The 16972-nt window shown below is 44.4% G+C and overlaps 1 long non-coding RNA gene across 1 annotated transcript in view; it reads left to right on the plus strand.

Annotated features, from left to right (window-relative positions):
* LOC307215185 overlaps positions 1–16972 on the plus strand; it is a 371333-nt gene that overhangs the window by 251665 nt on the left and 102696 nt on the right. The gene's annotated exons all lie outside the window — the stretch shown is intronic.

The following is a 16972-nucleotide window of genomic DNA, read 5'->3' on the forward strand; positions in this document are numbered from 1 at the left end:
GGAAAAGACCACTAGTATCAGTCTCACTTCTGAAGAAAGGTCAGCACAGGTTAGGTCAGAAAGATGGTCTAGGAAGTTCGGAGGTTCCCTTCTCTCTCTACTATGCAAAACCCCATCAGCCTTAATACAAGTTGAGTTACATCCCAACACTTTCACATGGTTACAGATGCTCATTTTGTTATTTTCAATTTACATATATATTGTCCTTTTCTACAAGTAAATTGATTTAGCATCAGGGCAGCAGAAGCAAAGCCCATTTATTTTTGGAGTTCTGGGGGTGCTCTGATTCAATGAGTTTAAAATGTACAACTACACATTCCTAGGTTATTTCTTTTTAAAGAGGATTGGGAAACTTATAGGTTTCTTTTTCTTTTGTTTATCAGGAATGCGGGAGCAGTTGTAAAGTATGGAATGATTGGGTAATCCTTCCACATTCTTCTCTTATCTGGCCAACACTTAGGTGTTAGTCCCACGGGAATCCTTGTTCTCAACACAAAGAGGGTTGATTATGGGATGTGGTTTTTGCAGTGCTGACCAAAACTGGTGACAAATCGCCCTTGTTGCCATAAAGAAGCAGCAACCCAGGTTGTGCCTTTTCGGGGCTCCCACCTCCTTCCTGCCATTATAGTCCATAAAGTAGATAAGGCTGCTGCCACCCTAAACACGCAAGCAGTGCAATCCTATACAGTGGTACTGCAGGTTACAGACGCTTCAGGTTACAGACTCCACTAACCCAGAAATAGTACCTTGGGTTAAGAACTTTGCTTCAGGATGAGAACAGAAATCGTGCTCTGGTGGCGCGGCAGCAGCAGGAGGCCCCATTAGCTAAAGTGGTGCTTCAGGTTAAGAACAGTTTCATTTTAAGAACAGACCTCCAGAACGAATTAAGTTCTTAACCCAAGGTACCACTGTATACTCGTCTACCCAAAAGTAGGCCACAGTGAATTCCATAGGGCTTTCTCTTAGATAAGTGTGCCTGAAGTCGCAGCCTCAAAGGAGAATAAGCCCCACTGAACACAGCCAGTCTTATTTCCTTGAAAACTAACAGAGGATTGCACTGCAAGCCTAACTATCTTCTTACTTAATTTGGTCTTATGGACTTAGTAATGTAAGAGGAATGGTGCAGGTTTCCTAGCTGATGCCTCCAAACTTCAGCCCCTATTTGTTGACAGGGGAAGACAATATTAATTATTAATTATTATTATTATTATTATTAATTAATCATAATCATAATCATAATCATAATCATAATCATAATCATAATAATCCAGTGGGAAAGCACCTGTCTTGCATGCAGAAGGTCCCTACTAATACTAATACTAATAATAATAATTTTCATGTCACATTGTCAAGTTTCAGAAGAGGAATTAAAGCTGGTAAGCAATAAATTGAATCATAGAATCACAGAATCATGGAATTGTGGAGTTAGAAGGGACCCTAAGGGCCACCTAGCCCAACCCTCTGCAAAGCAGGAATCTCAGCTAAAGCATTCATGAGAAACGGCCATTCACAGAAATTCACAGATTGCGATACCTCCATGCTCAGAACTCCTCAGGAGCAAAATAAAATCTGACAGGAGTTCGCTGGGGGAAAGTATATAACTTGCAGCTGAAGACGTTACAGATTATTAATATCTTGGATAGTTTATTTCCATTTTCTGGCGTTGGAATTGGGTTAAAATTGGAAAGAAATACAGTGGAAATGGGAAAATGCACCTCAAAATCTGAATGTTTGGTTATGCCACTGTCAGGATCAGTACAGACATGCAAGTATGTTCATTGCTGGCAGACAACAACAGCAATCAAATCCCAAGCCCTGAATAGAATTCACCCATTCCTCAGAATGTCAGCATAGCTGGCTGATATGTTCCTGATCGGTCTTCCTTTTCATAGATGCATGGAAAGGTGACAGGTTTGTGTTTCTTACATTTATATACCACCTTTTCTTCTAAGGAGCAAAAGGTGGGGTACATGGCTCTTCTCCTCATGTCATCCGCACAACAACCCTGTGAGGTAGATTAGGCCAAGAGATGGTAACTGGCCCAAGCTCATCCAGTGAGCTTCATGGCTGAGTCGGGATTTCGAACCCTGGTCTCCCAGGTCCAACGGATCCATGGGAGAAGTGACCAAAACAGCATGCCAGGTATGAAATGTTGTCAAAACCACGTTTCATGTCTGCTACCAACATCCACTCATGAAAGCTGCGTTCATGTTGGCCACCCATTCATATGTTCCAAACAGACAACTTGATTTTTCCATTGATCCTGTTTAGCTGTGCAAGTGCCTAATAAATAATAATAATAATAATAATAATAATAATAATAATAATAATTTATTATTTGTACCCCGCCCATCTGGCTGGGTTTCCCCAGCCACTCTGGGTGGCTTCCAACAAACATTAAAAATACATTAAAATGTCACACATTAAAAACTTCCTTGAACAGGGCTGCCTTCAGATGTCTTCTAAATGTCAGGTAGTTGTTTATCTCTTTGACATCTGGTGGGAGGGTGTTCCACAGGACGGGTGCCACTACTGAGAAGGCCCTCTGCCTGGTTCTCTGTAGCTTTGCTTCTCACAGTGAGGGAACCGCCAGAAGGCCCTCAGCGCTGGACCTCATTGTCCGGTGTGAACGATGGGGATGGAGACACTCCTTCAGGTGTACTGGGCCGAGGCCGTTTAGGGCTTTAAAGGTCAACACCAACACTTTGAATTGTGCTTGGAAACATACTGGGATTATGTCTCAAACATGTTTGTTGCTGCACCCCACCCACCTAAACTAGTACTTGGGCTGAGGCCTGCAGGCTGTGAGTTCCGGAAACTTCGGAATTCACAGGCAAGGGAGGTGGAAGGAAAACAAGAAGCATCAATTTCCCCACTCACCTGGAAGGAGTTTTCTGGTCCGGCTCCCAAGTAAGAGCCAACACTGCCATCTAGTGACCTTTTCACATTGCAGCCAGAATTTGAATCCTCACTTGCCCTTGCCAACAACCTCTCATGAAAACAAGGGTTATGGAATTCAAACACTATTTTACTGTCAGTTGACTTCCCTTTTGCCTCGTCTTCTTTGTGTCCCCACCCGCATCCTGGAATATCACTGATGTGTCAAGTACAAAGCAAGAGTTCAGGCATAATTAAGTGATCCGAGACTTGCTTAAGAACATGAGGAGGTCATTGCTGGTTGGGTCATGTCAGTGTTCACCAAGGTAAAGGTAAAAGTAAAGGACCCCTGGTTAAGTCCAGTCAAAGGTGACTATAGGGTGCAGCGCTCATTTCGCTTCAGGCCAAGGGGGCCGGCATTTGTCCACACACAGTTTTCCAGGCCATGTGGCCAGAGCACACGGAAATAGTGTTTACCTTCCTGCCACAGTGGTAACTATTTATCTACTGTCACTGGTGTGCTTTCAAACTGCTAGGTTGGCAGGAGCTGGGACAGGGCCACAGAAGCTCACCCCATTGTGCAGATTCGAACCACCAACCTTCCGATCAGCAAGCCCAAAAGGCTCAGTGGTTTAGACCACAGCGCCACCCGCTCCCTAAAGATGTCATGGCGGTAACATCCTTTGAAGACTCCCATAAGCCAGCTTGCACTAGGGCAGGGGATCCTCAGGGCTGGGAGTCAAATGTGGGTCTCCCTATCTGATCCCTGGAGCTGTCCCAAGGTCAAGCACCCTAACCAGGCCACATCCCTCACAGGTGTGGTTTGCCACCTCCTCAGGTGCTTTTGCTTAGCTAGAATGTGTTAGCTGTGATCATGCTGCTTCTTTGCCTAGATGGAAGATGGAAAGTCAGATGTATGTGTGTGTTTTCACATGTAGAAATCTCTGATTTATGTGTGCCTTCTGCACACGACAGGCATGATGGCATTCTGAAGTGACACGGGCAGGCTGCTCTGAGTAACCCAGCTGCTCCTACTACTTATCTGCTTATTTTCATTTATGAAGCCACTTCCCATTTTTTAAAAAAAATCACAGAGCAATTTAAAAAGAAAACCATCAACAATTGAAATGCTTTGAATTCTAATGCAGATACAAGCAGCGGTTTAAAACAAACAAACAAAGCCTCCTCTTAAAAGGCTTGTTGCAAAAAGAAAGTCTTCAATAGACTTTGAAAAGATAGAGATGACGCCTGTCTGATATGGTCAGGAGGGAGTTCCAGAAAGTAGGTGCCACCACATTAAAGGCCTCATTCCTACAGCATCGGCCGCAGATCTCCTGATGAGATGGTATCTGCACATGGCCCTCTCCTGCAGTGTGTTTTGTGAGTCAGTCCCAAGGAAGTTCCCCCTGAATTATAATTTTTAAAAACTACTGAAGGAATCCATTTGAGGCAGACTGACGGTCCGCCAACCTTTTAGGCAAATGCTTGCACCCATGTTAACCCCAGAACTATTGATTTTTGGCTCGTCTTTCAATTCCCTCTGAAAGGCGAGACAGAACTTGAGTAAACTTGGGTCCCCACATAATAGAGATGACACTTTGTCCTTGTTTCCCCTGAGAGAAAAACAGAATCCCTATCAATACCTGCAAAGATGGATGGCTCTTCCAATGAAGGGTCAGCAGCTGTTATTATTTTTAAACAATGCATGCGGCTACTGAGGACACATCACATGCCACTCTGAAAAGTGTGCCTGTAAAGTCCAGAACACTAGAAATTAAGACATGTCTCCGATTTTGATAGAGGGATTCAAATAAATGCCCCATTTTCAGACTGCTTTTCTATATAACAGAATTATATGTGCCAAATTCCAGCTTCCTAGCTGATGGAGAAGTATTGTAACTATTTTGGGAAGTAGCCTAGAAGCATCTTTTGCAAGCATATTATTTACTATGACACTATTGGAACAACCTATGGAAAATACCCTAGTTCCTTGCCCTCCTCCATAGCCACAAGTATTTTCACTTCTGGAAATACATTTCCGGTAATGAGAATTCTGCTGAATCCATTAAAAAAAGTCTGAGGTCTGAGTCCATGTTTAGTTAGGTTTGCACACCAGAAGAAATAAATAAAATTGCTCTAACAATATGCGTGTCCTGGTATTTTCTAATGCGTCATTCCAAGCTACAAAGCCCTATGTAATCAATGAGAGTCTTTAGGAGAGTTAAGGAGCAATGTCCAATTTCAAGGTAAGTAAACTGGAGAGTTTCCATTGACTTTTTTTTTAAAAAAAGCCCAAACATTTAGATTAGGTCTTGCGAGAGTTTTCAGTAACCACCCTCTTAAGAACTCAGAGGTTAATGGAAAGCTGACACTGTACATTTCAGGGCTGGCTGAGGGTTTCTTCAGATCCTGCTTTATATATAAAAATGGCTCTTCGTTTTCTGTCTTTAAAATGGGGAAGGGAAATCAATTACTCATCTTGCAGGGCTGATGTAGGAATAATAAAGAGTGGAGATGATAAAGTATTTTAGGGTTTAAGAGTGCCATGTGAATGATCAACAAATAGTAATGCTGGTACTGTAATAACAAAGTGTTGCAGCTTTTCAGGTACACTGAGACAAAGAACATAAATATTTTGCTAAATTTTGTAGAGTAAATCAGTGGCAGAGATCAGCGTTCCACTCATCGTCAGTTCCTGGCATTTCACACTTTCATGACACTAGACGGCGCTAGTTCTAAGCCTCAAATTACAATTCAAAGCGTAATTACTTCAGAGTAAATATTGCAATCAATGGGACTTGCTTTTGAACAAACACGGCAACAACTGGGAAGCAGGCACCACCAATTTGTGCAGGTTTGTGTCCAGCATTTTATTCACAAATAGATTCACGGGTGGGAGTTGAAATGATCTGGCAGCCTTCTCCACCATTCAGCAGGTTGCAACTCTTCTTCAAAAGCAAAAGCAGCAGCTGTTGTTGTTGTTTAGTCGTTTAGTCGTGTCCGACTCTTTGTGACCCCATGGACCAGAGCACGCCAGTCACTCCGGTCTTCCACTGCCTCACGCAGTTTGGTCAAACTCATGTTCGTAGCTTCGAGAACACTGTCCAACCATCTCGTCCTCTGTCGTCCCCTTCTGCTTGTGCCCTCCATCTTTCCCAACATCAGGGTCTTTTCCAGGAAGTCTTCTCTTCTCATGAGGTGGCCAAAGTACAGGAGCCTCAGCTTCAGGATCTGTCCTTCCAGTGAGCACTCAAAGCTGATTTCCTTAAGAATGGAGAGGTTTGATCTTCTTGCAGTCCATGGGGCTCTCAAGAGTCTCCTCCAGCACCATAATTCAAAAGCATCAATTCTTCGGTGATCAGCGTTCTTTATGGTCCAGCTCTCACTTCCATACATCACAACTGGGAAAACCATAGCTTTAACAAAACAGCAGTACTGGCACACAAAAACCTCCATCTTCCCTTTGCAAGTGTCAGACACAGGCATTTGCTCAAACATAGATCTGCTACGTGGCAGAACACAGTGAAACTCATGGGTGGGGCATCAGCCTTGCATGCAGAAGGTCTCTGGCTCAACTCCTGGTATCTCCAGGTATGGCTGGGAATGTCTCAAATGCTGGGCAGCCCCTGTCTGTCAGACTAGCCAGTACTGAGCTAGATGAACTAATGCCCTGGCTTCCTATGTTCCCTCCCCATGCACAAAACAGCAAGTCGGGGTGCCTCCCTTCAAGTAGATGTACTCTTACAAGCCACTGCCCTGATTCAAGCAACAAGACTACAGTTGCCATGTTCATCATCCTCATACCTGTCCATACACTGAAAGGAAGACTTTCTGGGAGAACTGGCTTTCCCACAGCAAAATACTGTACCTCCGAGGCAGGGCCAACTTCACACCATGATGCAGCAATGCAAGAACACAGGGCTCCAGTATTTATTTTGCAGCAGGAGCCATTATCCGTGGTAGACGGTTGGTGGGAGGTGGTTATGTGCCTGGCACAAGGTCACCCAGTGAGCATCATGGTTGATCAGGAATGTCAGCCCAAGACTTTAACCAAAGCTTAGCATGCTTTGCAAGCTCACTATGCTATGACTGTCACCTGATCCTAATAAAATAAGTCTTATGCTGTATACCTCCATGCTTTGGAATATGGGGTTTGGGTGGGTGTGTATGTGTGAGCTGCTGTTTGGAGTTAACACACAACTCGGAAGCTTAGCTGAATCATTGTTAGAGGAGCACACTTTACCCTGGCTATCATAACACTGAGACTCTGAGTTTAGAAAATAAGAAAGCTAAGTTTATTAAAGGAAGCACATACTTGATAAGAAAGATCCTAGTTCTATCTGAGTAAGTTGGCGATACAAGGAACCAGAGAAACACATCAAGATGTCTCCTTTCCCAAGATAAGGATGAAGAAGGAAATGAAGTCAGCAACCCTCAAAGCAGTGCTTTTTTCTGGAGGGGAATCAAGGGTAAAGGTAAAGGTAAAGGTAAAGGTAAAAGGTAAAGGGACCCCTGACTGTTAATGTTCAGTCGTGGACGACTCTGGGGTTGTGGCACTCAACTCGCTTTACTGGCTGAGGGAGCCAACGTTTGTCCATAGACAGTTTTTCTGAGTCATGTGGCCAGCATGACTAAGCCGCTTCTGGCAAAACTAGAGCAGTGCATGGAAATGCCGTTTACCTTCCCGTCAGAGCGGTACCTATTTATTTACTTGCACCTTGATGTGCTTTCGAACTGCTAGGTTGGCAGGAGAAGGGACCGAGCAACGGGAGCTCACCCCGTCGCGGGGATTCGAACTGCTAACCTTCTGATTGGCACAGTGGCGTAGCGTGGGGGGTGCAGGGGGGCCGGCCACACCGGGTGCAACATCTGGGGGGGGGGGCGCTAATCTAGTGGAAGAGACTCGAGTGCTAAAATCCACGGGTTAGAGGGTGCAAATTACTTGCCTTGCCCCGGGTGCTGGCAACACACGCTACGCCACTGGATTGGCAAGCCCTAGGCTCTGTGGTTTAGACGTCAAGGGTACGCAGTACTAACACTTTTCTTTTTCAAATGTTTAAAGTGTGGCACTTACTGTAACAACTTCATGGTGAGTACTGGCACCTTTTCTCTTTTCTTTTTAAAAAAGCACTGCCTCAAAATATCAGCCTAGCCCCCTGAGGGAAGGTGAGCCCAGGTTAAAGGACCACCTAGGAAACTTGGAGGTTCCTCTATGTTCATTCCCCTGCAGACACATCAGTTTCCAGCGCAAGCTGAGTTGCATGTTGGGCAGGCTGGCTTCCAGCTTATGAACCTCAGCTACACTCCAGCCCAATATTGGCTATGCAATTTTGAAATGGCTTCAGTTTGGTTCCCTTTGTAAAAAAAGGCTGCAGGACTCCTGCTGGAAATGTAGCTGGAGGAGTTAAATGGATCACCTCAGTGTGACCAATATCACAAGTCATATGCACTGCACAGGAAGTGATTTTTGGTGATCCAATCAATGCAACCCAAAAACACTGCAATTGTATGGCCCTCGGGAGAGGAGTTCATTGTTCAAAACTAGATCGAATCAAACTAGCTGAAGAGTGAATGCCACCACCTGTCTCCGCAAAAGAAAACACCACCACACGACTCATGCTAAGCACAGGAAATGAGGAACACCACCCTGCTCCAATTAACGTTGCTATGAAGAGTATATATATACAAGAGTATAAAAAACTCCAGACTTCATGGGGTGGGGGGGTGGGGGCATGATTCTGGTTACTTTGTTCCGCTATTAAATCACTTGCTGAATCATTTAACCAGTCAGAACTCCTCAGCTTTCCCTTCACTATCTCTGGTTCCCCACTTATTTCAGCTGCTTCAAAGCCCATTTTAATGGCTCTGTGGTTCCCATTTGGCCATTTCCTGCAAACCGCAACAACCTGTAACCACCTGATAACATATGGGACTTCAGAGGTGGGGCAGGTAGAAGTGCAGCTCTTGTGCAGTTGATCCCAGCCAGAAGTCCAACCTTGCTTCTTCACTATCTCCCCCGTGGCCCAACTTTGACAGGTGGGCACAACAACCTACTTGCTAGCTGACACAATTAGGACATCATATGATGGGCAGACGGGTAGTTCCTCCACATGTCAAAGTAGGCCGGGAGGGGGGGAGTAAAGATCTGGCCCACCAGGCCAAAAAGATCCTGACCCCTCTGTATCAGTATTGTCTACAATGCCTGGCAGTGGGTCTCCAGGATTTCAAACAGAAACATTCCCAATTCTGATTTGGAGATCCGAAAAACCTTCTGTATTCAAAGCATGCACTCTGGCACTGCACTATGATCCCTCCCCATAACTCATATCTTCCAATGTTACAGCAGCTCCCAGCACTATTGTGGAAAGAGGAGTTAATTTCAAATTGGAAATTAGGAAACCTGCCTGATACTGAGTCAGACCACTGGCTCATCTTGCTCAGCATGGTCTGACTAGAAGCAGCTCCCCAGGGTTTCCGGAAGTGGTTTGTCCCAGCCTTTCCTAGAGATACTGGGAACTGTAGCTTGCAACCTTCTGCATGAAAGGCAAATTGGCTGCAGCCCTTCTCATCATCATTGTCAGCAAGCAAGTATGATGTTGGGTCAACCCAACCTCAGCCTGACACCCATGTATTGGACCATGCAATAAGCACAATTTTGGACCATGTCTTGGACTGTGCAATAAGCATAGCCCAGCAGATGGGAGAGGAACCGGTGTTTTATAGGCCGAAAACCCACAATATGGATGGAGGAGGGTGGCAGGGGAGTGTCCAATAGTGTTGTGAGAGAGCATCAGAGCCCTCTTCCAAGGGAACAGGAAGCAGAGTGGAGCGCTGCTCTTTAAAGCAAAGCTACCCTGAGCCCATTCTTTTCCAAATTCCAGCCTTCAAACAAAACCAAATGTCCAGAGAAGCCTGGACCAGTGCTTCCCCTTTGAAGTCAGGAGAGGCAAAGGAAAAGGAAGAAGGCCCAGCCCAAAGGCAAGGACCAGAAGAGCTCACAATGGCCTCTGACATCAAAGAGCACCTGGAGGATGACAAAGGAGCCTAGGATGCTCCCAGGGAACGAGGCCCTTGGGTTTTGTATGCTAAGCATGTTTGCTGCTGCCGTGTGTTCCCGCTCCGATTGCCTGACCTTTCCCCCCTTCGATGTTGCTTCCTCCTGCCCTCTTGCAGCCAGGACTGTTAAGTGATTGGGTGCTTGCTTGTTGTTGAGCCTGCTTTTTTGCATTGGGGTAAAGGAGCTCCGAGAGTGTGCTAATTGTGCCCGATGATATATATATGCTGTGACACTAATTGTTTCCAGTACTAGGGGTCAATAGATTGTAAATGGCCAGCTGGAGGAAGAAGGGCACTTCTGAAGAAGGGGAAGTCACTTCTGTTAATTAAGAAGAATTGAATGGATGGGTCACTTCCATTGCAGATAGGATTAGGAATTATCTGTAATGGATAACCATCCAGAGCAAGATTAAAGGGCAGGGAGGTGAGGCCTTCTTCTGGACACACACAGAGGCAGGGTCTCCGCAAGAACTGTGTGCCTTTGGAAGTGTGAACACCAGTGCTCTATGCATTTGTTGCTGTCAAAGTGCTAATGTGTTACTTAGGAACGTTTTCAGCTCATAAGGAGTGCATTTCATAAAGAGTTCTATCAGCTTTTTCAATGAATCCACATAATGAGGATGGAAATGTATAATCAATCAATTAATCATTTTATTTGCATGACACCTTTTTAAAGTTAAAACCATGCTGAAGGTGGCTTACAACATATTAAAAAAATTACACAGCTACAAACACTACCAAAGTACTCATAAACAATAAACGTTATAAAGTACACAACCAAACCAATTTCCACATAACATACCAAAAACAAAAAACAGCAACAGAAAAAACCCCTAAACAATACCCCGGCCCAAGATTTTGTATACCCACTTACCTGAGAATATGCCCCACTGAACTCAACAGACCTTACTCCTGAGTAGAAACATACAGAATTTAGCTGTTAGTACCTTGTAACTGGCTCCTTAAAAATATATGGTTAGCCAAGCTTTTCTGCACTGCGATTCGTAATTTTGATTTTTTGCTTTGTACACTGCTCAGGTTTATCTGTGTATATAATTTTGTTCTGTTTTTACTTAGTTCTTTGGAATTTCATTGAATGTTATTGTTTGTACTTTTATTATTCCCTATGTTAACTTCTTGGAGATCTTTATTAGATTAAGTGATACAATATTTCAAAAGTAAATAAAATGCATGGCATTATTATTCTTACATTAAGAACATAATGGATGAGGCCCATGGCCCATCTAGTCCAGCATCCTGTTCTCACAGTGGCCAACCAGACGGGAAACCAGCAAGCAAGATTCATGCACGAGAGCGCTCTCCCTTTCTGCAGTTTCCAGCAACTGGTATTCAGAACCATTGCTGCCTCCAAATGTAGAGCATGGCCATCATGGCTAACAGTCATCAACAGCCCTCTCTGTGAATTTGTCCAATCCTCTTTTAAAGCCATCTAACTTGGTGGACAGCACTGCCTCCTGTGGCAGAGAGTTCCATAGTTTAACTGTGAACTGCATGAAAAAGTACTTTCTTTCGTCCTGAATCATTCAGCTTCGTTGGACATCCATGAGTCGTAGCGTTATGAAAGAGGAAGAAAAACTTTTCTCTGCTTTCTCCACACCATCCTTGCATATTTTCATATAAACACTGTTGTTGTCACCTGTCTCTTACACTGAACATCTACAATGTGAGGACTGTTGGCATTCACAAAGGAATGTTATCAGTCCCGCATGTTGTCTCTGAACAGGAAAAACCACCCACTTGTTTTCTCGGGAGCTGCTCCTTCCACTTCTTTGGTTCTGTTTGCAAAACTTTGTATTTGGGTTTCTGGGTGTTCTACAGGAAGAACTAAATGACCAGAAAAGAACCAGGCCTGCTGTGCCTTAACAGCAATTTACTGCGCAGAAGCCAGGAGACTGAGCTTTTCACAGCTTCAAGACAAATATATTTGCTAATATTTGCACATCAGGCTGCTCTTTTCATGTCAGCCAGAAACTCTCACTCTTCTATAATTTGGTTTCTTTTCCATTATTACAGTGGTACCTCGGGTTAAGTACTTAATTCATTCCGGAGGTCCATTCTTAACCTGAAACTGTTCTTAACCTGAAGCACCACTTCAGCTAATGGGGCCTCCTGCTGCTGCTGCACCGCCGGAGAACGATTTCTGTTATCATTCTGAAGCAAAGTTCTTAACCCGAGGTACTATTTCTGGGTTAGTGGAGTCTGTAACCTGAAGCGTATGTAACCTGAAGCATATGTAACTCGAGGTACCACTGTATACTGTTTCACTGATTGTGTCTCCTTTTTTGATACTGCTCCTTTATTTCTTTATACTGAGTTTTTTTATACTGCTTAGAGACATTTAATTATGTAAGCTGCTTTAAAACACCTTTAAATAAATTAAAAATATAATTATGTATCCTGGCATGGGGAGAGCCATGGAAATGGGTTAAGTCGGAGGGTGAAAGGGTATTTATTGATGGATGGAGACGAAATGGGCTGGTGGGAGATGGACTTCAATCTGCTGGCATATTGCCTACATGCTGATTGTTTTGTTAAAATACTGGTTATTAAAACATGTACTGATAAAAACCGGTATATACATTTAAAAAAATAAATCAGCAGCTGGATAATTTTGCAGCACGGAGACAAATATTTTCATCTAATGTCTACAGATCAGCCGCTGCAAAAGATACAAGAGCAAGGACTGGGTAAAAAATAAAAGTTGGCGATTCCATGAAAGTTCAGGAGTGAGGCATTTGCTCCTACTCCTCTTGTAGGAGAAACTACATCCCCATTTGCCTAGTTTGGAATGAATGTGTAGAGCTCTGGGGTTATAACTATGAAACAGTGGACAATAAAGCACATTGGTTCCCAGGTGACACAAAAAGGCCAGGAATGGAAACAGGGATCTTGGAAACAGAGAAAGCACATACGTATACCCCAAATCTGTTAGTACTCAAAATAGCACTAAAGTGACACTATCTAGAGGGTTTGGAGAAGTATCATATGAACCCTAGCAACAACTCAAAAGGGAGCTTGCACAAAGAAGCTCTGATCCATCACAACACCTGCACATTCCTTGTGCAATAAGCAACTTCTGGACAGATGCACAATCCGCCCTTCTCGTATGGCTCTCAATGGATGACTATTAGGCTGGCCATGTGTCCTCCTTTGCAGAGGACAGTCCTCTCGTTTGAAGGGCTTTCCTGTCCATGTCCAGTTAAAATATAAAAATCCATAAAACTGGACATCAGAAGCCTTGGAGTTAGCACCTGTTCATGTCTACTTACATTTTAGTCCTTATTCCTGAATTTGTATCTCCCTCTACAAATTAGCATGTGCAAATTATATGCAGATAGGCATCTTTTTATGATGCATCGCCTCCTTTTCTGGCCATGCTTAAGTAGCCACCCTAATGGCTGCCGGTTCAAAACTGAAGTCCCACATGTTCAAAACGCCTAAGCAGGATGATAAAGCCATAATCCTATGCACCTGTCCTTACTCTGGAGTAAGGCCCATGGGACTCACAACGGGGCATATATTTCTGAGTAAACAGGCTTAGATCATGCCGCACCTGGAGCTTTAATGAAACCGCTTGCTTTCGATCGATCGTTACCAGACCAATCCTATGCGTGTTTACTTAAGAAGGAAGTCCAAAGGAGTCCGGCAGATCTTGTTCCCTGGCTTTAAGTGTACCTCGGGTTGGAGCTTTGCTTCGTAACCCAGTTTGCCTTAAATCACATTACTGATGAACCTCAGGGTCCCTTCCAACTCTATAGTTCTGAGATTCTTAGGCCCTCATCCTGAAAGGCAGGAGGCATCTGGGGAGCTAAAGGGCCTTGGTGTGAGCTCTCCCCCCTTGGAAACCCTGAAAGGGTGCTTCACTTTCCCTCTTAAGAATAACAACAACCAGTGCTTTTTGTGAATCTTTGTACTTTTGTCTACTTACTGTATTTATTTTTCCGGATTTGAACTTTAAAACGGTGATTTTCTTGAGTCAAAATGAGAGTACCCCCAAACATATTTTTTTTTTTGGGGGGAAGCACTGATAATAACCATAGCAATAAGGTGCTCAGCGAGCAACGCTGCTGAGGATTGGAATGAAATCAAGCAGGAAAATTCCAGGTCAAGTTTTTTTTGTTTTGTTGTTGTTGTTGTTGTTTTTTAATTCCAGGTCAAGTTATGTCCCAGAAGCCTTTTCGCGCCCTGGGCCGATTTTGCGCTCTTCGCGTCCTGCTTCCTCCGGGCTCCAGAGCGCGCTGGCTGCGGTCTTCCAGAAGCTCTTGCGCCGGCGCTTGCTCTCCGGCTGCAGGGCGGCAGCGCGGGTGGCCGCGGCCGGGCGCCCTCGAACTCCGGCTGCGGAGCCTCCTGCCTCGCCCTCCCCCCGCGAGCCCCGCTGCCAGTGGGACAATGCCGACTTTTGCACCTCTAACCACTAAGCAAACAGACCTTGCGCTTCGCTCCACAATCCAAACACGCTTTATTGACCTGCGTTCCATAGCAACGGGGGCACACGAGACTTCCTCCGTCGCCTGCCTGCCTGCCTTGCCTGGCCAGGCTCCGGGTGTGGCTGCGGCGGCTTCCAGAGCTGCCGAGCAGGCCAGCTTCAGCTGCGCCTGCCCTTGGCGCCCCGCACCGCTATTAGGCGGTTATTAATCCCTTTTTAAAGAGGTGCCGGGGCTCCAGCTTGCCTGGGAGAAACAAATGGGGTTTGTTTTTCCATCCTATATTATGGCCCTTCCTCCCCCGCTTCTCCGCCACAGGTCTCTTTCAAAAGAGACAGAAATTCAACAGGTGAAGATTTGACCTCTGGTAGTAATGGGGAAAGTTGCACCTGTTGGATTTCAGCATGTCAGGCGGTGGGAGTGGGGAAGATGTTACTCTTATTGCAGTCGTTTGCTGCCAGGACTCGGATGAAACTCAGTCGGGAAAACGTGGCACTCTGCACCTGCCTAGAGGCAGTATTTTCTTGCTCCTTTTTATTCCAGTGCTGAACTGGAATAGATTACTTTTACTAGGCAGATCCTGCTTACTGGGCAACTACAGATAACTGGGTTTAAGTCACAAAGCACATCCTCTGCGATACTATGAAAACATATAAAGTGGTGTTTTTTAATCAGATCAATTTAACCAGAGGTATTTATTTTATTTATGCCATCCGTATACCACTTGGTTAACAAAGTTAATTAAGGAGCATGCCAGTTTCTTAATTTGGAAGAACTAGCCATGTGATGAAGAGCCTGGGTTCAAAACCTTGCTGGGCTCTGACCAGTTGTGATCAGTCTAAGACGGCTTCGCAGGATCATTCTGACAGTGGAATGGCACATAACTGCAAGTGGTGAAATCAAGTGCTCCTTTGAGGATGTAGGGGGTACAAATGTGGAAAAATACAAACTGAACTTGAACATAAGCACCCTACTAAATCAGCAGTCCATGTAGGCCAACATTTCCCCCCTTACACTGGCCAACCAGATGACTATAGGAAGCTGGCAAGCAGAACTAAGCTCATGTTCGCCAGCAACTGGTGTTAAGAGTCATCCTGCCTCTTAGACTGGAGGTAATATAACCGTCACGACTAGTGACCACTGATAGCTTTATCCTCCATTAATTTGTCTAATCCCTGTTTAAAGTCATTCAACCTGGTGGCTGTGGCAACATCCTGTTAACTATGCTCAGTGTAGAGAAGTAGTTTCTTTTCTCCTGAATCTTCCAATGTTCAGCTTCATTGAATTTCCCCGAATTCTAGTGTTATGGGAAAGGGAGAGAAATATCTCTCCATGTTCTCCACAGCATGCATGATTTATAAACCTGTCATGACCATCCCCCACCTCACATTTTTTCGAAACTAAAAAACCTCGATAACTTTGCCCCTTCGAAGAGTTTTTCAAGCCCCCAGTAATTCTGCTTTCTCTTTTCTTCACTTTTTCTAGCTCTGTAATAACGTTTTTGATGTGTGGTGAGTGACCAGAACTATACACAGTATTCTTTTATTTTTATTTTAAAAACAAAAACAAAAAAAACCCCTTCGATATTACCTGGAATTTTGGGGACCAATTTGGTAATCTCATAATCTCCATTTTTAAAAAAACAACCTTGTTCCAAATAGATCCAGTGAAATCAGTACAAACTTAGGCTTGGATTCCCCATGGATGCTTCTCACATGATAACTGTAGCATCGAGTTGTGACTTGCACATGTGAATGAATCAATCATAGATACAATATCCCAGATAATTATTTTCCTGTCACCCAGTGTTGTATAATTTAGGGTTGCCATATTTCAAAAAGTGAAAATCCGGACACAAAAATTGTTGAGCTTCTTTGCAAAATCTCAAGATACAAAAAAGAAGTTTTGGAGCTATTTTAAAGGAAATTTGTCACTTCCGACATGGATTGCCATACGTCAAGGTTTTCCTGGACATTTTTGACTGCTGAATCCTGGCTATGTCCAGGGAACTCAAGACATATTGCAGCCCCAGTACAGTGGTACCTCGGGTTACAGACGCTTCAGGTTACAGACTCGGCTAACCCAGAAATAGTACCTCAGGTTAAGAACTTTGCTTCAGGATGAGAACAGAAATCGTGCAGCGGCTGCGCAGCGGCAGCGGGAGGCCCCATTAGCTAAAGTGGTGCTTCAGGTTAAGAACAGTTTCAGGTTAAGAACGGACCTCCAGAACGAATTAAGTTCTTAACCCGAGTTAAAGGTAAAGGGACCCCTGACAATTAAGTCCAGTCACAAACGACTCTGGGATTGTGGCGCTCATCTCGCTTTATTGGCCAAGGGAGCCGGCGTACAGCTTCCAGGTCATGTGGACAGCATGACTAAGCCACTTCTGGTGAACCAGAGCAGCACACAGAAATGCCGTTTACCTGCCCGCCGGTAATACAAGTTGCCCTATTGATCTACTTGCACTTTGACGTGCTTTTGAACTGCTAGGTTGGCAGGAGGTACCACTGTATAATTTAAGCATGCCTCTTACTCCAGGTTGGCCCCCAAATAATTTACAATTTAAATCCATTGCAGGGTACAATATAGTTGTT

The sequence above is a fragment of the Podarcis cretensis genome, assembly GCF_951804945.1.
Source record: "Podarcis cretensis genome assembly, chromosome: 4".
NCBI classification, from domain to species: Eukaryota; Metazoa; Chordata; class Lepidosauria; order Squamata; family Lacertidae; genus Podarcis; species Podarcis cretensis.